The sequence below is a fragment of the Notamacropus eugenii genome, chromosome 1 (genome assembly GCF_028372415.1).
Source record: "Notamacropus eugenii isolate mMacEug1 chromosome 1, mMacEug1.pri_v2, whole genome shotgun sequence".
Taxonomy (NCBI): domain Eukaryota; kingdom Metazoa; phylum Chordata; class Mammalia; order Diprotodontia; family Macropodidae; genus Notamacropus; species Notamacropus eugenii.
The window spans coordinates 620,821,442-620,845,837 of NC_092872.1; the positions used below are offsets into that span (position 1 = coordinate 620,821,442).

The 24,396-nt window shown below is 38.9% G+C and overlaps 1 long non-coding RNA gene across 1 annotated transcript; it reads right to left on the reverse strand.

The window, feature by feature from the left end:
* Positions 1–456: 456 nt before the first annotated feature.
* On the reverse strand, positions 457–23,139 carry LOC140520801 (uncharacterized). The gene is made up of 3 exons (XR_011972647.1): positions 23,054–23,139; positions 5,491–5,584; positions 457–4,095 (listed from the first exon to the last, which is right to left on the reverse strand). It is a non-coding gene; the product is annotated as an uncharacterized lncRNA (long non-coding RNA).
* Positions 23,140–24,396: the final 1,257 nt, after the last annotated feature.

The following is a 24,396-nucleotide window of genomic DNA, read 5'->3' on the forward strand; positions in this document are numbered from 1 at the left end:
TGCCATCTAAAACATGTATAGCAAAGGAATTATGGTATGGTGAAAAGTATGTTTGAATTGAAATGAAAGGACTTGAGTTCAAAATTCCAATTTGGGTGACTTTCTCTGGACCTCAGTTTCCTCATCTGTAAATGAGGAAGTTGAACTTGAACAAAGTTCTTTCAAATTCTAAAGATATGATCATTTGGCAGCAAACTATCCCCATGTTCCAAGACTTGACCTAAATTGCCAAATTTCTATGGTTGTTTCATGGAATCTAAAGATGTACAGTTGCATCCTGGCTCCATTTTTTGCTCACTGTGTGACTGTGAACAAGTCATTAACTTTTATGAGACCCAGTTTTTGTTCTCTAAAAAGGACATAATTATACATGCATGGTTTTATCTTACCAAGTTGTCATATGCATAAAACAAGACAATGTATTTGATGTGTTTAAGGACTATAATCCAATTTAACTACAATTTTGAAATATTTATTAAAGATCTCTTAGGTGTATAACACTGTACTAGGCTCAGAGAGGAGGCAAATAGTGGGAAACAAAACATACACAAGTGATAGGTGGTATGAAATAATGTCATGATCAGTACATAAGAGATTTACAAAGAAGGTGTCACATGAAGTTTGAAAGTTGATCTTATAATCAATTAGGGAGATCAGGGAAGGCTGCCTGAAGAAGATGGTATCTAAGTTGAACTTTAAAGGATAAGCAGTTGAACTTCATTGGCCTTCTAGTCTAGCCCAGTCCCTCAAAATATGCCCACTACAACATACTCAATAAATAGTCATTCTATTCTATTTAAAGTCCTTTGAAAAAAGATCACTCACTATGATCTAGTCTATTTTTAAATATCTCTAATTGGTAGTGTCTTTTTTTGTTGTTGTTGTTTCTTTTTTTTCCTACTGATTCTTCCCCCTAGGGCCAAGCAAAACAAGTTTGATCTCTCTTCCAAAGGACAATTCTTTGAATATTTGAAAACAGCTATCATGTTCATTCTAAGTTTTCATTTCTCTAGTATAAACATCCTCAATTCTTTCAATCATTCCTTATATGTAATGAACCAAGACCCATCACCATGCTGGTTCCCTTCCTCCAGACATTCACCAGTTTATCAGTTCCCTTTCTAAGCTGTAGTACCAGAACTGAACAAAATACTCTGACCTGAGCAGTGTACAATGGTACTATAACTACCTTATTCCTAAAAGCTATGTCTTTATGCTGCCTAGGAATTCATTAGTGTTGGGGTAAGATAGAAGGGGAAGCGGAGTGTTGCCATATCATGTTATTGACTCAAGTTGAATACATAGTCTTTTCAAACCCCAGATCTTGTTCAGACAAACCACTGTCTAACCATGGTACTTATCTTGTATATAAAGTTGATTTTTTGAGCCCAAGGTTAAGAATTTGCATTTATTTTTATTGAATTAAATCTAATTATTTTCAATCTAATTTTCTAGCCTGTCAATATCTTTTGGATTCATAGTCCAGTCTGGGTATGAGTGTTGACAACCTGGGACACAGTAGTATGAGATAAGTCAATGAAGGTAAGATGGCATCTCAATAAGGAGGGTCTTGAGTAATAGACTAAAAGATTTTCATCTTTAACCAAGAATAGGGAATTTTGAGAAGAAGAGTGATATTCATAAAGAAGGCAAGTTTGTATCTTAGACTTTAGAGCTCAAAAGCACTCTAGAGAGCATCTAATTTGACCCACCTTTTTTACATAAAAGAAAATTAAAACCCAGAGAGAAAAAGCAACTTGCCAATAGTCATACAGAGATGGACTATATACCCCGATTCTTTGACTCCAAACTCAAGTGTGCATGATGGGTTGGAAAGACGAGCAAGTGTACGAAGTTTATTTTCTTCAGTTGTTTCAGTTGTGTCCAACTCTTCATCGTGACCCCAGTTGAGGTTTCCCTGGTGGAGATACTGGAGTAGTTCATCATTTCCTTCTCCAACTCATTTTATAGATGAGGAACTGAAATAAGCAGAGTTAAGTGACTTGCCCAGGGTCATATAGCTACTAAGTTTCTGAGTCCATATATGAACTAAGGTCTGCTTGACTCCAGATCTGGAGCTCTATCTACCGCACCACTTAACTACCCTCTATAGAGTTTACAAACTGGCAGTAGCAGCAACAGCATCAACAACATTAGCTGTGTGTAACATTTGAATCTGTGTGGAGTCAGTGGGGTTTAATGACCAGAGTTCTGAATTTGGAATCAAAAGTCCTAGTTCAAATCCTGATACTGTTCTTTATTACTTGTGTGACTTTAGTCAAGTTACTTAGTTTCTCATTCTCCTTTGACCTCAATTTCTCATCTGTAAAATGAAAAGATTGAATTGGATAACTTTCATATTTCTCTCAGGTTTCCTTGATCCTATATGTCAACGTAAGCCTTATTTGGTCAGGGACCTTGTCTTCTCTAAACTTTGAATCCAGCATGTAGTGCAGTATTATTTCAGAAGATTATTACAATATCCAGATGGATTTAATTCAGTTCAATTAAGCTAGAATTTATGAAGCAATGACTTTGTGACAGGCACTATAGTAGGAGCTAAAACTCAGAGACAAAATGAAGAGTCTCTACACAAAGGAGATGATATTCTATGGGGAGAGACAATATTTCTGTATGTGACTTGATTATGGAAAGAATAAATACAACATAAACAATGCAGAAGCAGGAGGACCAATTAAGTGGCTATATGGTCCATGTGAGAGTTAACAAGGACCTGAATTATGGTGGTGGCCATGTGGAATGATCTGGGGGTAAAAATTGGGAGGCCTTGCCAATAAAACACCAGATTTGAGAAGGGAGACTGAAGATCTATGACTGTGACTCCAATGTTTCAGATCTGGGTAATTGGAAAGATGGTGGTTCTCTCAACAGAAACACAGAAAGTAGAAAGGGAGTGGGGAAGGGTAGGAAGAGATAACATACTCCATTTTGGATACGTTGAGCTTGAAAAATGGAACATCAAAGTGGAAATTTCTAGCAGTCAATTGATGACATAATACTATTGTATTATAATGAAAAACTTTATTAGAGTAGCAGCCATGTGAATATTTCTTCTTTTGTTGAGCAAACGTTATTAAGTATTGTGTCAAGAATGTTGTAATAGATGCTGAGACTGACAGAAAGTCTGAAGATGATATGGACTTTGCTTGACTTTATGGAGATTATGTTTGGACATAGCTTAAATTAAGAATTTCATAAATCTAAATTATCACCATTATTATTATAATTCTCATTCATTTCATTATAGATATGATTCATTTCATATAGATATAGATAGATTTCAGAGAGAAATTACCCCGAAACAAGTCACCTCCTATTTTTCAATTTTTAATTTTGACTGACTATTATGATGGTGGATTAAATAAACTCTTTTTGGAATTGAATTTAAAAATCAAGGTGTAAGTTCACTCTTTATAGACTCACTAAAAACATCTTTGGGATATCTCTAGTAGCAGAAAGGATGATAGGGATGATAATTGCTTCTTCTAGCTCTCAAATGGCTTGGATTTTTTCGTCTGGTTCTCTATATTTTGAGAGTTTTTCTACTCTAAACAGACTGGAAGTTGTGAGTATTTAATATGGCAACATCTACTAAAAAAGGTTTTCGCAAATGTCACCTAGGGTGAGGGTAGCATTGATGTTGTGTCTGGGTAATTGCAGACAACATTTTCTCTGTGGTGATTCTCTAGTTTTTTACAGTTTTTTGCTGAATTCTGAAGGGTATTTTAGAGTTTCTGTTTATAGTACATGAGACTGTCAATATTCGTTCATAAAGATACCAAGTTTGTGCTGTATAACACTAGCCATGGAATCAAGTTGTTGCTACTCAGTAGTTTTTCAGTCATGTCTGACTCTTTGTGACGCCATTTGGAACTTTCTTAGTGAAGACACTAGAGTAGTTTGTCATTTCCTTCTCAAGTTCATTTTACAGATGAAGAAGCTGAGGTAAACAGGGTGAAGGGACTTACTCAGGGTTACATAGCTATTAAATGTCTGAAGTTGGATTTGAACTCAGGAAGATGAGTTTTCATGATTCCAAGCCCACAGCTCTATCCATTGTGCTTCCTAGAGGTCCTGTAAGTATTTAGAAGATCAACATTATTATTGTTATCATAAACTAAGATGAATAATTGTTCTGAATCCCATATCACTTCTCATTTATGAATAGATTTATTTTCCCTTCAGTCTTTTGGTTGGAACCCAGAACCTTTGTCTTTTATAATTTTATAACTTGTAACAAAGGTCACCATTTATATTTAGGAAGATGGATGTTAGTACCAGTTTCTCAATCCCAGAACAAAACCTAGATATGTTTTCAACCAGTTCAGATCCTCAGATAATGAAGGTTATCACAAACCCTCCCTCCGAAATAGGGAATGAAGTTCTAAAAATCAATTTCTTTCCTTTCAGAAAATGACATCTCTGATCAATTTTCAAATAGAGCTTCTTTGTTAGTGATGTTTTTTTGCCTTTGAAATGAACCAGCTGTCTTTTGTTTAAACAGTCTATATTTGAATGTTTCCTTAAAAAGAACTAAAGATAAACTGTTCCTTTTTTTAAAAAAAATTTTAATTAGCTAGTCAGATTTTTAAGGATTCAGATATCAAGCCCCTGGCATTTACAGCTTCTTTAAAAAGAAAACAGTTGTGAGCATAAACTAACATGTTTTTCTCAGGAAATGAACATGAGATATTTACATGTATTTATAGTATAATGTGATTCTGTAATCTAAAATTAAAGTAGAAATGGCTTTACAAACCAACTCCCCCACTTTCCCACCCACCCAATGATAGATTCCCTTTGGTAATTCTGAAGCTAGTATAATTCAGGGCTTCTCGGTGTGGGAGGCCAGGCAAAACTGCAGACAGGCTACCAAGAGTGCCAGTATCCAAGAGCGGTTAGAAATCACAGGACTCTTCTTGTCCAAAACCTACCTGAACGAGCTCCCACAATAATGGTTATGTATCCTCAGCATGATGATGCCTAATAATGGGGAACTCATTACCTAATAAGGGCTTAGAAGTGGAAGGAGCCTTAGAGCACATTTAGTCCAATCCCTTTGTTTTACAGATAAGGAAACTGAGGACCAAAGACTTAAAATGACTTGCCCAAGGTCATACGGATAGTAAATGACAAATGTTGGATTTGAACACAGTCTTCTGACTCTACTGTAGTAGAGTCTTTTTTCCATTGTATTGTGCTACCTTAGAAGGCAGCCCATTTCACTTTTGGACAGTTGAGATTTTTTAAAGTTTTTATTTATCTCAAACTGAACTCTCTCTTTATGCAATAGTCTTCATTCATCCTAGTTCTGTGTTCCAAGGCAAAAGAGAACAAAGCCTAACCCTCCTTCCACAGGATCACCTTTCAGATAACTGAAGACATCTAGCATGCCTTTTCTTCTTCTGTCCAGACAGCCTTGGTTCTTTTAAATGATCCTTGGATGACCTTACTTCAAAGACTGCTTACCATTGGGACCACCTTCCTCTGGAAGTGTTCTAGCTTGTCGATGTCCCTCCTGAAGGCTGGTGCCCAGAACAGAACTTGATAGTCCAAATGTGGCCTGACCATAAAAGAATACAATGTGACCACTTGTGTACATTATCCATCTTCTGATGAAGTCTGAGAGATTACATTTCACATTGTAGTAGAGAGATGCCAGGAACACCTAGGTTCAAATTTGGCATTGTGATATTTAAAAAGTTCAAGAGACATAATTTCTAGGTAATTTAATCATTTTATTAATAATGCCAGAATGTTAATTTTATTTGGTCATCTCTCTCTTAGACCAAAGACCATCATGGCAGCAGCTCAAGGCTTATATGTCCTTCTGGAAAAGGAGTGTTCTCATATAGACTAGCAATAAATGAGAGAATGAATATTACCATGAGAGGCTGGACCTGAACTTTGACTTTTACTTCTAAGCTAGCCCCACCCTTGGGCAATCTTTTCAAAGAATTTATCCCCACCCAAACCTGAATAAAACACAATACCTGCCCCATTGAGGTGGGGTTTGGCTAGAGGAGAAGGCTAGCTCAACATTTATAGACTTAGGTCTTGAAATGAAGATAAAAGAAAAAGGGGGAAAATCTGAATCTCCCCAAATCATTGATTATTAATAATCATTCCTCTCAGTATCTGAAACCCACCACCTGAAAGGTCTTATCTTCTTTGTACTTGAGGATACTCTTTAAGATAATATAAAGGTACAGATGACTAGCTAATTTATTGGTGGAGGGAGTTTCCACACCAAGAGATATTTACAAATAATGAAATCACAGGATCAGATTTTCCACCATCTGAAAATTACAGTTTTCTTGGCTGCCATGCCATCACATATGTCCAACATATTGAGTTTACCATCCACTAGGACACTCAGATCTTTTTCATGCAAATTGTTCTTTAGCAAGGTCTAGCCCCATCCTTTACTTGTTCATTTGATATTTTCAATCACATGCTTTAAGGAGTATCTCACAACAGTATTTTATTGCTCCCATCTTAAAGTTTGACTCTTGTTTGCATAATTCAATTCAATTCTATAACCCTGGGGAGGGAGAAAGGACCAAATCTCCACCCCCTTGCATTTAGGTAATAAATTTACAGCTGAATGGGACATTAGAAGTGATCTCCTTCAACCTCCTTCATTCTAAAAATCCAAGGAACAAATCCAGAGTGGCCATATAGGCGTATTTTGCAAAGCTAAGATTTTAATACAGATCCATTGACTCTAATTCCAGAGTTCTTTCCATTGCATCAGAAAAATTTTCTATAGACTCCAGAGAGAAATAGTTTGGATGTAGGAGTCTCCCTTCTAGGACAGCTAGGTGGCACAGTAGACAGATGACCAGGCTGGAGTTAGGAAGACTCATCTTTCCCAGTTCAAATCTGGCCTCAGACACAGTACTAGCCATGTGACTCTGGGCAAATCACTTAACTTGATTTGCCTCAGTTTCCTCATCTATCAAATGAGCTTGAAAAGGAAATGGAAAACCATCCACATATCTCTGCCAAGAAAACCCCAAATGGGATCACATAGAATTGTACATGACTAGAAAAAATGACTGAAAGTCTCCTTTCTAGTCCTTTAAGATATTTTTGTCTTCATTTCCATCTTGGCATTTTCACATTCACACTGATTCTCAGACAATGTCCTCTTCTGTGGTGGCAAAGAATTGGAAATTGAGGGGATGCCCATCAATTGGGGAATGACTGACCAAGTTGTGATATATGATTGTAATGCTATACTATTATACTATAAAAAATGATCAGCAGGATGGTTTCAGAAAGACCTGAGAAGACTTATATGAACTGGTATAAAGTGAAGTGAGCAGAAACAGGAGAAAATTTTACAAATATCGTAATGATAATCAGCTGTGAAAGACTTAGTAACTCTGATCAATACATTGATGCACCACAGTTCCAAAGGATTCATGATAAAACATACAGCCTTCACATAAAGAGATGATGGAATCAGAGTAAAGATTGAAGCATATCTTTTTCCATCTCTCTTTCTCCCTTGTGACAATTTTGTGTGATGTTATGTTTCTTATGGATTTTGCCTTCTCACTGGGTGGAAGGAGAGAAAGAATCTGAATCCAAAAATAAAATATTATTGAATTGTAAAAAACAAGGACATATCAGATATAACAACAAAGTTATGAGATGGGTTTGTGAGGAGTTAAAATCTAAGGATTTGTGGGATGGTATAGATGTGAGCATGTTTGTAGTCTTAGGGAAAAGAAACAGTAATGACAGAGGAATTCATAATATAAGACAGAGGGTGAGAATTGGTGAAGCTAAGATGCAGAAAAAGTGGGAGATAGGAAAAACAGGTGAAGGGGTTAGCTTTGGCAAGGTGGATGATTACCTCATACTCTGAGGCTAGAGGGAGAAAATAATAGGAGAGGATGATGGGAGGTTTACTGGAACAGAGAAGAGAATTGCCTGAGGGTTTGCCTATGATATCTTGAGTCTTCTCCAACAAGTAAGAGGAAAAGTCGATAGCTTAGAGCTATGATTCTCAAACTCGGGTCTCAGGGCCCCTTTGTAATCTTAAACATTACTGGAAATCCCTTTATACTCTTCAAAGTTACTGAGGCTCCCCAAAGAATGTTTGTTTATGTGGATTTTATCCATTGGTATTTGTTGTGTTAGAAATTAAAACTGATAAAATTTAAAGATGCTTACTAATTCATTTTAAAATAACAATAATTAAACCATTCTGTGTTAACATAAATAATTTATTTTTATGAAAAATATATCTTTCAAAACAGAAAATAAATTAATGAAAAGAGTGGCAATGTTTTACATATTTTTGCAAATCTCTTTAATGTCTGTCAATAGAAGACAGCTGAATTCTCATAGCTGTTTCTGCGTTCAATCTGTTGCAATATGCTATTTTGTTGAAGTATATATGAAGAAAATTCAGTTTCAAACAAATATATAGTTGAAAGAGGGAGGAGAATTTTAAGATGCAAATAATGTCTTAGTAATTGTGAAAAATTGCTCTCATGAACCCCCTGAAAAGGTTTTGAGGACCTCCAGGGGTCTGAAGACCACACTTTGAGAATTGTTAGGTTAAAATAAGATTGCTTAAATCCCAGCTTTACCACCTCCCAGCGATGCAACCTTGGACAAATTACTTCACCTCTCAGCCTCAGTTTCCTTCTATGAGAAATAGGTAAAGAGTCATAGCCTATTTCTCTAATACAGAGAAATTATTGTTCTGTGTCTGATAACTCTCCCAGGGTATTTGTCTTTTATAGCTTGTCTCCGATTGTGAAATGAAAGATTTTGTGCCCTGGAATAGAACTTATAAGAATCAGCAGAAAAGAATCAGTCTTATTATCTGACTTTATGAGACTGAAAATGAGAGGATCAGATTTGGGGGAAGGGGAGAAGGAGAGGGAGTAACAGAGAAACAAATCCACAGAGCCATAACTAGGTTGAGGTGGTTGAGGTTTTGCCCAAGGTACTGAAGCTTAGAGCACACTGATATTCCTTGCATTCTTCTAGAAATATAGAAACAAGTGAACTCAGCAAGAGTAATTAGCTAAAACAGGAAGCTGCCAGGAGTCATGATTGCTCCCCAAGTGAAGTCCTTAGTCTCCTCTCCCCACAATGACACACAGCTTGGAACAATTGATAGTTACGCCTCTTCAGATCTAACTACCAAGAGATGTGGAGGAGAGCCAGAGAAGTTCCAGAGAGACGTCAAACTGAACTACTTAGCATTTGATAGTGAACCACACCCAACACCATTCATGCTTCTTGGTAGTTAGCTTGATCTCTAATTCTCCTCAGGTTTATCAGAGTTCGCTGAATAATTTCCCAGTAAGGGAAACACGTATTACGTGTTCCTTGGACATTGTAGTTAGAGACAGGGACATTAAAGCACTAGATTTAAAGTCAGAGGGTTCCAATAATATCATTGTTACCCCTTCTGTAGCCTTCTGGAAGAGTGACTTAACTAAACGCTCTAGAACTCAGCTTCCTTAACTATAAAATGAGTAGAGTTGGGCTGGATAATTTCTAAGATCCCTTCCAACTTTAAATACAATTTGATTCAAATCAGCAAACATTTATTAAGTTCATACTTTGCACAAAGCTCTCACTAGGTACTGGTAATGCCAAAAAAAAAAAAAAGTCCACATGTTCAATGTACTTAAATTAGGAAGGGGGAAGCACTCTCAACTCAGAGAAATCAGGAAAGATCTAATATAAAAAGTGGCTCGGAGTACCTTGGAGGAGATAAGAGATTTTAAAGTGGATGTGTGATAGGGATGAATTTCAGATAGAAAGGAGACAGCTTGTAGAATTGCCTGGTGGTGGGAGATGGATGGCAGGCCAAGTGTGGGAAATATTCACTGGCCCCAATATTCCTAATAAAACCAGGAGAGAAAGAGATAGGAAGACAAATACCTTTGAATTTAATAGCAAAATGCATCAAGTATTTGAGAATTAGCCTACCAAGACACACATGTAGGACATATATAGTTACATTATTATTTTGTGCCCTGGAATAGAACTTTTAAAAATCAGCAAAAAAAGAATCAGTCTTATTAGCTGACTTTATGAGACTGAAAATGAGAGGATCAAATTTGGGGGAGGGGTGGAAGGGAGAGTGTGTGTTTTCATCCTTCGTTGCCTAAGAAGACCATGCCATCAGAAAAATAATGACATGACTTGCACTTGACTTTGTTTTGAGTGAGGGAGGGCTGTGCAGGTCACCAGCCTCACTTCTCTTCCAGAGTTATCTGAATCCAGTGACCAGATATTCATCAGGATGACTGGAGATGACCCAGGATGAGGCAGTTGGGGTTAAGTGACTTGCCCAAGATCACACAGCTAGTGAATGTCAAGTGTCTGAGGTGAGATTTGAACTCAGGTCCTCCTGACACGTGCACTGATGCTCTAACTACTGTACCACCTAGGTGACATATATATGCATATATATGTATATATATATGTAATGTGTATATATATGTATATGTGTATATATATATATGTATATATATATACACATTACATATATATATATACACCAACACACTATATCTCTAGCAAAAAGTCCTTGCTACAGGTCTACTATGCACTCCACACAATTTTCCATTTACTCAAGACTTTCTTTGTTGTTCTCATAGCACCAGGAAAAACATTGTCTCTAGAGAACTTCAGGCAGGCCTGTTTCTCCCATTTCCAGCTCATCTGGAGCTGTCTATTTGTATAACCTTAAGGCCACTTCAGAACTCTCAGTTCCCTGACTTCCCTATTTAGTCCAGTCATGCTCCTGTACCCCTGCAGAGTGGAAAGCAGCTCTCTGGAGAGGGGAGGAAGATGTGCTTTGTTTACTACCTGCATCCCGAGTGAGAGGTGGAAACCTAGCACCCAGTAGCTTGGGACATTATCCAGGGAACCAGCTCAGCAAGTTTCTCACAGGACTTTTCGAGGCTGAAATGCCTGAGGTGATGTAAAAGGTCCAGGTTAAGTGAAGGAATTTGCACCTGCCTAGCTGGGCCTCTTGTGTGCCCCTGGGGCTCCTGGCAAGAAGTCATTATGACTACTTTCAGGGAACCCCCGAGCTCAAACTTGAAAAAGTCATGCAGAACAAATAGGCAGTCAGACTCCAAACTGACTGAACATTTTCTGTCTTCCCAGAGCTGATATCACAGCAAGTAATAAATGGTTATAATGAATTAATATGAAAGTCCGGTATTATTTAAAGAAGGTGCCAGATTGGGGACTGCTTGCCCATTGACTGACTCTGAAAGAGAAGGAATACCTGTGCACCCTGACCCAAATCCCCAAAGAAGAATGCAGTGGGATAAGGTTCAATGTAACAGGCAGTTGAGTTCAGGGTGGCCTCTCTTGGGAAGCTCTCTGGGCTTCCTGTAACCTCTGGTAGCTGGATCGCTTTTAAAGACTGTTCCTTTTTTCATGAAGTCCTAAGATTGAAGGCAACCTTGAGAGGTCATGGCTTCCATTCCTCTGTTTCCAAGCCAAAACATACAGGAATCGTTCCCAGCAATTCTGAGGCGGCTTTATTTTATTTTATTTTTTTTGTTTTTATACCCAGAGTATTGTTCATTTATTAGTGGGGAAGAGGAGAAAGTGGAGGACCTGGGAAGGTCAGCTTCTCCTTTGAAAGAAAACAGGGAGAGACTGTGGGGCTACAATGCAAGCTTTGAATGGTCAGTTTCATCAACTCTGAGTAATCAGTAAGGAAGGGTTAGAGTCTAAGACAATGTGATTGCACAGAAGACTGGATATGATCTAGATCAGGGGTTCTGAACTCAAATCCCAACTCAATCCCTGACCAAAAGTATGAAGCAAGACTATGAACCCTAGATCAGAGGTCCTTAACCTTTTTTTGTGTCATGGACTCCTTTGGCCAGCTGGTGAAGAAGCTCTGAATCCCTTCTTAGAATAATTTTTTTTAATGCAGGAAATAAAATACATAGGATTGCAAAGGAAATAAATTGCATTTAAATAGTTATTAAATACACATATGCATATGTATGTATGCATGAATATATATGTGTGCATATGCATATAATCCATATGTACATTGTGTATGTATGTGTGTATGTATACATATGCATATACATATATATTATGTGTGTGTATATATATATATGTTATATATGTGTAAATTTAAATTTATAGACCCCCCGGGTTAAGAATCTCTGGGTTAAGTTGACCTGAAAGATTGTACAAAGAACTGGTGAGGTGATGATAAAGGTCTAATAAATTGTGGCAGATATGAGGTTTTTAAAAAATGTTGATTTTAAGTTCCAAAGAGACAGGTGATGTAGAAAAAGGGATCAAGAAGGTATATCAGGTAGAGAGAGGGACTAGGAAAGCATTACAGTATCACAGCTTCCAAGAGTTTGTAGAGACCTCATCAGCCATCTAATACAACCCATATTTAAAAGAAATCCCACTGTAACATCACCACCAACCATTCAAGTCAGTCAATAATCACCCAGCACCTACATACCTAGTACTTTGCAGGCAGAAAGGAATATTCCTTAATTTCAGCCTGCTACCCTCATGCCTCTGCATCATCATCTGGTGTAATCCTTATCTTTTTTTATGGTGTATCACGAGTACCAGGTCTTCTATGAAGCCTTATCTGATTCCCCCTTAATTGAAAGTTATCTCCTCCCTCTCCCACTTTGTTAGAGGACTTTGACTGGATTCCTCTTTTCTCCTTACCTTTGCCCTTAACAAATAGTTCAGCTTCTCAGGGCCTCGGTCTCCTCATCCACAAAATGATAGGATTGTCTTAGAAGATCACTAAGGTTCCCTTCCATCTCTAAATCTATGATGCTGTGATATTTGTTTCACACTTATTTGTGTACCTGTTCTACCCTTCTCCTCATCTCTCCCTCCACCACCCCTTACCCTTACATAATCTTCCCAGCTTCAAGAGTAGTACAGGATCTTACACATAGCCGGTGCTTCTAACTAGTGTTCATATGGAATCTTGCGTGTTTCTGACCAAGGTAGAGTCGAGTAGAAAGATCACTTGTCCCCTTATGGACATTATGCTTCTGTAAATGTATCCTAACATTAGATTTGATGAGATTGCTGTATCAAAATGATTCATATTGACTTTCTCAATCTATTCTTTCCCATAGAAATTGTTATTTAGACATTCCTTCCCCATACTACATGACAGCAAGCCTCAAAAGTTACCAGAGGTTTGATAATAACTATAGTTTTAAAACACTGTTTGCGAAAAGAGAGAAAAGTAACCAGTTTGATTCTTGCAGAAGCGGCTCAAGTTAGAAATATGATATGAAGTTCAAACCTAAGAACATCTTAAATTTTAAATCCATTTTTTCTTAAGTAAAGCCTATATAATCTTACCTTACTTTATGTTTTATTTATTTTATTTCATATTATTACTTTATTAAAATGAGCTGGTTGTAAGATCTCTAAAATCCATTCCAACATCAGAATTCTGTTTCTTTTTCTGTTGTAAGACATCTCCTCTCTCACATTCTACGTTCTTCAATCCCGCAGTTCAAATACTCAGTATTTGTGTGGTTACATTCTAGTTCTGATTTTCTGTGTTCTTTGTTCTAAAGTCCCTTCCAGCTCTTGACATTCAGCATCCAGTATTTGCAGTTCCCCTCCATTGTTGACCTTCTGTGATTTCCCATTCATTTTTTAATAATCGTTTTGTTACATAAAAAACAATTGAATGTCAGATAGTTACAATATATCAAGGGTCACCAGCAATGTCTTTTGTGGTTTCAGTCAAATCATTTATTTCTGTTTCTCTGAATTTTGTTATGAATAAAATGGGGATAATAGTCCCCAGGATAATTCTTTATTAGTGCTATGCAGTTTAATTAAGTCTGTAGGGATTGTTCTTGAATTCAGTCAGCCAACAAGCATTTATTAAGCGCCCACTGCATTCAAGGGATGGTGCTAAGCACGGGGATGTAAAAGTCAAACAAACACAAATAAAAACAGCCTCTACTCTCAAGTATCTCATACTTTAACGGGGGAGATGAAATGCAAATAACTTTGTGTAATCAAGATATGTATCTGCAGGATAAATTGGGGATAATCACAGAGAAAGAGCATCAGCATTAAGGGGAAGCTAAAAAGGCATCTTGATGAAGATAATATTTTAGTTGGGACTTGGAAGGAAGCCAGGAGGCAGATAGGAGGGAGAGAATTCCAGGTATGGGAAGATAGAATGTCCTGTCTAAGTAACAGCAAGGAAGACAATGTCACTGATGGAGAGGTGTAAAATATAAGAGGAATGGAAAGGTAAGAAGAGACCAGGTTATGATGGGTTTGAACATCTAAAAAGGAGTGTGCGGTTACATTTGATACTAGAGCTAATAGTGGAGCTCATTTGAATGGGACTTTGGCAGGAGGTCATACAGTCAGATATATGCTTTAGGAAGGTCACTTTGACACATAAGTGGAGGGTGGACTGGAACTGGTTGAGACTTGAAGCTGGAAGGGCAGGGACACCAACCTATTATAATAGTTCCTGAAATGATAAACACTTTCGACATGTGGAATATGATGGTCAAGGACAATTGGAGCAATGTACAATTCAGGATCATTCCAGTTGTCCAAACACTAGCCATGGTGGCCACCCCAAACTCTTGTTGTTTTAAATGGGCCACCCAGCTCTTACTGCCTCCACTTTACACAAGCAAATCTGCACTTTCCTGAAAACAGCATTAGCTAATTTGTGGATTAACTTCTACCAGGGAGAGCAAAGTTCTCAGTGAAATGTTGGATGATGAAATTCTGGATGGAACTGGAGATGTTAAACTGGGGCCAAATTTCATGGAATCAGAGAAGGCGAGGTTGAGCCGTCCATGTGCTTACTCAGAAAACAAAACACCTCCCTCCCTCCTCCCACCCAGAAAGGCAAATGGAAAAGCAAGAGAATTGACTTTCCCTCTTCCTTTTTCTTCCTTCCTTTCTTCCTTCATTTCTTTTACTCTTTCTTTTTTATCCTTCCTACTTTTCTGCCTGCCTGCCTTCCAGTAACAATGCAGTGACCCAGAATATACAAAAGGTCATTTTTCTTCACCACAACTCAGACTAAGCCAACCTACTGGAAATGAAACTTCTCCCAGATAAGCAACCTGTAATTCTTCTTTTGATGCCCCTGAGGTTTTCTCAGGGACATGCAGAATGAAAGCTGATTATATGAAGCACTGAGGCCGCATTTGGATTTGGAATCAGAGCAGCTGAGTTCAGACCTCAACTGTATCACTTGCCTATGTAACCTGGAAGAAGTCATTTAGTTTTTCTGGACCTTAGATTCCTTGTTTGTAAAACAAAGGGCCTGGACTAGATTATGTCTAAGATTCCTTTCAGCTTTAAATCAATGATCCTATAAGGAAATGAGGTATAATTTATCATTTAAATGTTGGAGGATTTGCTTTTGTTTTTGTTTTGGTGGTCAGAATCTTTGCTGCCCACCACAGCAGATTCCTTCTCTCCAGGCTCTTATTTCCCAAAGGCAATACTTCCTCAATTTACAATTTCCCCATTGTGCGCGCTCCCTCTACTGATGTAGATCACTACTTTTTCACACCATAATAGTTCATAATAATTCATAAGTTGCTATAGTCAAAATAATTTATCTTCTCCTGCCTAATCATCTAGTGTTAGTCTTCTGCTCACTTATTCTACCTAGTCCCCAGAGGCAGAGCCGTAGGTAGCAACATAGGAAGGAGCCTATGGCAAATATCACAAAACTTACACAGAGCAAGCAACTGGAGAGTAGGCAGAGGAGACCTCAGAGAAAGAAGTTGGGCATCAGCATACAAGATCCTACGAGAGCAGACAACCCAGGACACCACGTAGTGGAGAGGAAACAGGGACCCTAGGATACTGGGTTCATAGTGCGGGACACCTTGGACCAAGAGACCACTTCAGTGGAGACCACTGATAGGAAAGGGAATACGATGAGACTAATGAAATATGACTGAGTAGGAGTTCAACTATGGTATCCCAGTAGAGTTGAAGGGGAGGGTCACTTAGTTGATTCCTTTTATACCTATTTATTAAGGTTTTAAGATAATATTAACATATTAATTATTATTATTAATATCTAATTAGTGTTAATTAGATATTAAGATATTAAGATTAAGTTTTTTGTCTCCCCAGAGCGAAGTCCCAGGCATTCCTTTCCAATTACAGTTCCATTAAGGTGATAGACATACCTTTCTTAACATCATAAGCTCATAGACATAAAGTTGGATGGGACCTTTGAGGATATCTAATATAACCTCTTTATATGAGAAGAAAACAGAGACTCAGAGAAGTTAAGTGACTTGTTCAAGATGGTATTGGTACTAAGTGGTGGAGACAGGATCATCTGACCCACATTAGGAGGATTTTTAGCTTGATAGGAGCTACCATAGATTGCTCTGGCTTAGTCTGCAAGGATGCAGAACCAATTACATTTTACAAATAGTGGGTTTAAGGGAACCAATTGACTCAAAATGTTACAGCTAGAAGGGGCCATTGAGATGTCCTAGTGTATAGGTTCATAGATTCTTGGAGGCTATTAAGTCCAACCTCTGAATTTTACAGATGAAGAAACTGTCATAAAAATGTTAAGTGACTTGACCTATGTCATTAGTATATGTCTGAGGTGGAATTTGAATTCAGGTCTTCCTAACTTCAAGTCCAAAGCCTGCTCTATTATACCCTGCTATCTGTAAGTACAAACAATGGCCTTTCAATATTTTCAAACTAAGGTTAATGGAAGGCTAGTGAATTGCCCAAGGGCATATATTTAATCCTCACAACAACCTATGAGTCAGGTATGATAGGTATCATAATTCCCATTTTCTATTGAGGAAATTGAATAAAGGCTTTATTCTAGTGGTATCTCATTAAAATTATCTTAGGAGTCCAAACCTAAAAGGACCATGGAGATCATCAAAACCAATTGCTTATCAACAAGAATCCCCTCATCAACATCTCCAGAAACTGATCATATATTTTTTGCCTGGGGACCTCCAGTCTTGGAAAACTAACTCCCCCCTGAGGTAGCCCATTACATTTTCAGATCATTTTAATTGTTTAAAAAAAAGTGGAGTTACAGGATCCTTACCCCCTTATATTGAAGCTATAAATGCCTCTGCAAATTTAACCAGTTGGTCTTCTAACAGTTGAAAACAACCTTTATATTTTCCCCAGCTCAAACCAAATATTCTTTTATCCAGGCAAAGCATCCTTAGTTCTTTCAAAGAATTATCATGAATTTTCTGTTCATTCAAGATATTGCTGCTTGATCTATGAGAATATGACTGATGCAATTGCAGTGTCTGGAAATTCATAGAGACTGCCAAAGTATCTCTCCTACCCTGTGATTCCCTCCTCATCTCTTCCTAGAAAGAAGTTTTACCTAAAATTCAGCCATTAAATACATATTTCTACAGAGGTTCTGGTGTCCCCTGGGTCTGCAGTGTTCTCCCTCCTCTGCTCTGACTGCTGATTTCCCTCACTTTCCTAAAATCCCACCTTCTACAGGAAGCTTTCTCTAATTTTTCTTAATTCTAATGCATTCTTTCTTTTAATTATTTTCTATTTAACTTCACTTTGTGTAGATGTGTTTGCCCATTGTCTCCCTCACTAGATTGTAAGCTCCCTAATGATCTTTTGGCTCTTTTTGTATCTACAGCACTTAGCAAAGTGCCTTGTACAAAGTAAGTACTTAATAAATGTTGATGATTGATCTTCAGAGTGCCAGAGTCCTCAAGGTACAATCAATGGAATTATGTTTATTGTAATGAGAAAGATGATAGCCAGTTACCTGAAAAAAGTTAGCTTCAGTAGAATCCTAAGCCAATGACTTCATTTTTGCCATCTACTCCTTGGCTTTCACATATACATATTATTCATTTCCCAATAGGCTGCACAAAGAGTATATGCTGAACTCTGGAATCTCATTGGGAATTAATCGTCTAACACTTCCCATCAATTCTGCACCATCTCAGTGAGCCCCTAATAGTGCCGCACATGACAAGATGAATCGCCAGTGATTTTAAGTAAATTACAGTTATACTAGTCTCCGGAACAAAGCAGAAACTTGTGACATTTTCAAAATGTTAGCAAAAGCAACATGAAAAACCTCCCAATTAAAGTCAAAGAGAATGGTGACTGTGAACCCCTGTTTCTGGAACAAAATCTTACTTATCTGCAATTTAAACAGTCTTTTTGGCTCTGGGACCTTTTTCTGGGTCACAGGTGCTGCCAAGGTGAGTGGGAGAAACACACACATATAAACTCAACACATTCAGCCCTCTCCATATCATTCTGAAAGTCTTAAATGGCAATAGGTACTGACAATCCTAAGAGAAGGACAAGGCTATAGCTGAGCACCAGGAAATGGCCTAAAGAACTTGGAGGACATATACCCATAACAAAAGCACATAGAAAGGACTGAATGGCATCAGTTTCTTTCTTTTCAGTTATATTCTTTTTTCTCCTTATAGAATTAGAAGATTATAGACTTAGGGCTGGAAAAGACCATGTCTAGATTTGTGTATTCATATGTGTCCTACTTAATAAAAGAAGATCTCCAAAGCCCCAAAGAAAGGAAGAAGAAAGGAAAGGACAGTGGAAGAGAGAAGTAGTGAGTATGACTCTGGACATTTGCCCATTCCCAATAATAATATCAGCTGGAAATTTCACACAATAAGTAAAGGCATGAGCCACCCATGCTATGTCTTAGGAAGGATTCCAAAATGGAGAGGCCCCATGGAGCGGTGCAGAGAACACTGAGTTTGGAGCCAAAGCCCCAGTATTGATACTTCCTAGCTGAGAGACTGGGAAAATTGACTTCCCTTTCCCTCTTTGAGACTCAATTTTATATCTGTCAAAAAGTGAAAATAATACTTGGTTTGCCTATCTCACAGGGCTATGAGGAAAGCTGTTAGTAAGGCTGCAAGCACAATAGAAATTAAAGTTATTACCAGCTTATTTCAGGTCTCCAGGAGGCCTGGGTTCTAATTCTGGCTCTGGTTTACCTATGGATTGAGGAAGCTGGACTCAAAAGTTGTTTCCAGCGATATAGACGTAAGACTCAATCTAGGTATGTATCAGTACATAGGTATATATCATTCATTGGCTGGGTGTTCTGGAACATCCTGGGGAAGTATTCTCATTGGTCTTTCCCTCTCCTTTGTCTTGGTTACACTGGAGAATATTGGAGAAGTGTGATACCTTTGCATGGTAGCAGTGTAGACAGCCTAAGATGCCTTAAGTCATTGGATCAGAGATTTAGAACTAGAAGGGGCCATGGAGGTCATAGCACATGGTAAAGTCCAGCTTGAATCCCAGGTCATCTGAATCCAAATCTAATGCATCTGTCACCATACTCCCTTCACCTGATGATGTAAACAAAGTGTCACCTTGGGCACTACCTTAATAAATGCTTGTTGAATTGGATTAAATTGCGTTGAATTAGATTGAAGAGTGTACAGATAACAGAGGGTAAAATCAATTACATAATGACTCTTCAAGGGCCTATATGACCATCAACATTTAAAAATATAACTCCTTGAGGGCGGAGCCAAGATGGCGGAGTAGAAAGACGCACATACACTTGCTCCGAACCCACAACACATAGAACGGCTACAAGGAAGTAACTCACGGTGAATTCTGCACTCAGAGGCCACGAAACATTGGAGCGAGGGAGATTTCTGTTCTGGAGAGACCTGCAAACCTCTCGCAGGGGGTCCTTCGCGCTATGGACTGGGCACCGGGACTGGGAGCTGAGGGCAGCCCTGTAGCGGCCGCAGCACCAAGAGGAAAAGATCCGAGCGGGCTTCGGGGACGGGATCTCCAGCAGCCACACGGGTCCCTCCACCCACAGAGGGACCTGCAAACCTCTGCAAAAGGTCCGTCGCGCTGCAGATGCGGAGCCCAGCCCAGCCCAGACCTGCTGCAGCCACAGCACCAAGAGAAACAGACCCAAGCAGGCTTCAGGGACAGGATCTCCAGTGGCCGCACAAGTCCCTCCGCCCACAGGTGACGGGGGTCGGTGAGAGAGTCTCTTTGGCGGGTCGAGAGGGGAGTGGGGTGCCCCCATAATTCAGGCCCCCCCGGGAGGTAGAAGCTGAGAGGCGGCTGCAGACCAGGGCTCCCCAAGCGGGTGGGAGCCTGGATCCATTGTGGAAGGTCTGTGCATAAACCCCTGAGGGAACTGAGCCTGAGAGGCGGCCCTGCCCCCGCCAAAAGCCCTAAGGCTAGAAGCAGCATTTGAATCTCAGACCCCAAACCCTGGCTGGGAGGATCAGGAGGCGAGGTGGGTGTGAGGAGAATATTCAGAGGTCAAGTCACTGGCTGGGAAAATGCCCAGAAAAGGGAAAAGAAATAAGACCATAGAAGGTTACTTTCTTGGCGAACAGGCATTTCCTCCCTTCCTTTCTGATGAGGAAGAACAATGCTTACCATCAGGCAAAGACACAGAAATCAAGGCTTCTGTGTCCCAGCCCACCCAATGCGCTCAGGCCATGGAAGAGCTCAAAAAGAATTTTGAAAATCAAGTTAGAGAGGTGGAGGAAAAACTGGGAAGAGAAATGAGAGAGATGAAAGAAAAGCATGAAAAGCAGATCAGCTCCCTGCTAAAGGAGACCCAAAAAAATGTTGAAGAAATTAACACCTTGAAAACTAGCCTAACTCAATTGGCAAAAGAGGTTCAAAAAGCCAATGAGGAGAAGAATGCTCTCAAAAGCAGAATTAGCCAAATGGAAAAGGAAATTCAAAAGCTCACTGAAGAAAATAGGTCTTTCAAAATTAAAATGGCACAGATGGAGGCTAATGACTTTATGAGAAACCAAGAAATCACAAAACAAAACCAAAAGAATGAAAAAATGGAAGATAATGTGAAATATCTCATGGGAAAAACAACTGACCTGGAAAATAGATCCAGGAGAGACAATTTAAAAATTATGGGACTACCTGAAAGCCATGATCAAAAGAAGAGCCTAGACATCATCTTTCATGAAATTATCAAGGAAAACTGCCCTGAGATTCTAGAACCAGAGGGCAAAATAAATATTCAGGGAATCCACAGAACACTGCCTGAAAGAGATCCAAAAAGAGAAACTCCTAGGAACATTGTGGCCGAATTCCAGAGTTCCCAGGTCAAGGAGAAAATATTGCAAGCAGCTAGAAAGAAACAATTCAAGTATTGTGGAAATACAATCAGGATAACACAAGATCTAGCAGCCTCTACATTAAGGGATAGAAGGGCATGGAATAGGATATTCCAGAAGTCAAAGGAACTAGGACTAAAACCAAGAATCACCTACCCAGCAAAACTGAATACTTCAGGGGAAAAATTGGTCTTTCAATGAAATAGAGGATTTTCAAATTTTCTTGATGAAAAGACCAGAGCTGAAAAGAAAATTTGACTTTCAAACACAAGAATGAAGAGAAGCATGAAAAGGTGAACAGCAAAGAGAAGTCATAAGGGACTTACTAAAGCTGAACTGTTTACATTCCTACATGGAAAGACAATATTTGTAACTCTTGAAACATTTCAGTATCTGGGTACTGGGTGGGATTACACACACACACACATGCACACACGCACACATACATAGGGACAGAGTGCACAGAGTGAATTGAAGAGGATGGGATCATATCTTAAAAAAAAAAATGAAATCAAGCAGTGAGAGAGAAATATATTGGGAGGAGAAAGGGAGAAATTGAATGGGGCAAATTATCCCCCATAAAAGAGGCAAGCAAAAGACTCGTTAGTGGAGGGATAAAGAGGGGAGGTGAGAGAAAAACATGAAGTCTACTCTCATCACATTCCACTAAAGGAAAGAATAAAATGCACACTCATTTTGGTAGGAAAACCTATCTCACGATACAGGAAAGTGGGGGATAAGGGGACAAGCGGGGTGGGGTGGGGGATGATAGAAGGGAGGGCATGGGGAGGAGAGTGCAATTCGAGGTCGACACTCATGGGGAGGGATAGGATTAAAAGAGAATAGAAGTAATGGGGGACAGGATAGGATGGAGGGAAATATAGTTAGTCCTATACAACACCACTATTATGGAAGTCATTTGCAAAACTACACAGATTTGGCCTATATTGAATTGCTTGCCTTCCAAAGGGAAGGGGTGGAGAGGGAGGGAGGTAAAGAAGGTGGAACTCAAAGTGTTAGGATCAACTGTCGAGTAATGTTCTTGCCACTAGGAAATAAGAAAAACAGGTAAAGGGGTATAGAAAGCTATCTGGCCCTACAGGACAAAAGAGAAGACGGAGATAAGGGCAGAGAGGGATGATAGAAGAGAGAGCAGATTGGTCATAGGGGCAATTAGAATGCTTGGTGTTTGGGGGGGAGGGGATAAAAGGGGAGAAAATTAGTAACCCAAAATTTTGTGAAAATGAATGTTAAAAGTTAAATAAATAAATTTAATTTAATATATATATATATATATATATATATATATATATATATATATATATACTCCTTTTAGCAGGAAGATGAGAAAAGGTGCCCTTGGGTTCTTTGAACATAGACAGCTCTTGAGTCTCCTACATAAGCTGTATTAATTCTGTCCTTCAGTTGTTATTCAGTCTTGTCCAACTCTTTGTGACCCCATTTGGGGTTTTATTAGCAAAAATGCTAGAGTACTTTGCCTTTTCCTTCTCTAGCTCATTTTACAGTTGAGGAAACTGAGGCAAATAGGGTTAAGTGACTTGCCCAGCATCACATACCTAGTAAGTATCTGAGGCTGAATTTGAACATGGGAAGAGGAGTTTTTCATACTCCAAGCCCAGCACTCTATCCATCATGCTATCTAGCTGCCCATAACTGTCTTAATTCTATTGAGTGCCTAATGGTAGGAAAGTAGAGAATAATTGGTATAATGTACTCACTTCCAAACAATTATTTATTCTTAGACTTTTCAAGCTAAAAAGAACCTTAGAGACCATCTAGTCCAAATCCTTCATTTTACAGATGGGAAAACAAAAGCCCAGAAAGAGAAAATGAGAGTAAGTACTCACAGTTAGTAATGTATGGTTCTTCCCCTATCCCCCTCCATGTGATTTATGTTTTAAGTCCCAAATCTACCCCCATGGACTCACTTAAGTGACAATGTGTAATGTAAGCGACAGTGTGGGACTTTGGACTACTGTGATCTGACTGTTTGCATAATACCTAAAAGAGGGGTGTGTGTGTGTGTGTGTGTGTGTGTGTGTGTGTGTGTGTGTGTGTGTGTGTGTGTGTGTGTATTCACTTAAACTAACACCTGTTTTGGTACACTGTGTCTAGCATGCTTGCACAAGTAGGGGTGGAGGTATGGGTTATGGGGTTAGAATGACTCATCAAACGATTTCTTATGTTTCAGTGTAAGTGCTCAAGCCAATAAAAGTATTCTTCTTAGCCCATGTGTCTGTTCCCAGCATCTCCAAAATGTTGGGAAAGTACTATATAAAATAATATTGAAAGCAGCATAGTCCAATGGAAAGGACACTAGATAAGCAGTGTAATGACCTGGTTTCAAATGCTGCTTCTCATACCAGTAGTGTGACCTTTAGCAAATTGTTACCTCTTTTGACCTCATTTTCCTTTTCTAAAAAATGAATATGCTGAACTATATCCAATTTAGTACCCATTTATTAAGTGCTATTGTCAGTCCGTCTGGGTGAAATACACAATACTTCTCTGGAAAAACTTCACTAGAAAAACTGTGAACTTTTTCATGGATTATTTCTCACCTTCCAAACATGTCTGTTAGCTTGGAAGAGTTCACCTGGGGTTGAAAGTAGCAGTGATTCAGTCTAAAGAAATCTGGGAGGAAGATGGATTAATTAATTAATTCTAATCCTACTTCTTCTGCCTTTAGGCATAGTCCTCCCTAGTTGTAGCTCTAAATCTGTTTCCTAACATGTAAAAAGGGAGCGGTTGGACCAGATGATTTCTGGGACCCTTTGAACCACCAGGCAGTTGACAAGATTCTATGGCTGTTTGCCTTTTGTGGGCTGGCCAACCCTAGATATTTCCAAGTTCCAAAAGAGAATGTCAGATTTTATGCTTGTCCTTCTACAACTGGGAAGGGGGGGAGGGGAGTGGTTCCATATCTGAAAAAATGTGTCAAATGCTTTGCTAAAAAAGGCCAAAGATGAAAGGACTTTGAAGGTTTCTATGTCCCTGCATTGTCTGCTGCAGGCGACACTGACTCACTGGGCAGAGGTCAAAGGGAAATGCTTGGTTTCCCTTTCTCGGGATTTTAGATTCATGTTTTTTGCAGGGGCAGCCCCACCATTGTTCTGAGGGAGCCACGGTTCCACTGTTCCAGACAGACATATGCCAGGCTCCAGGCAGCCCTCATAAATTAGGTCTTTAG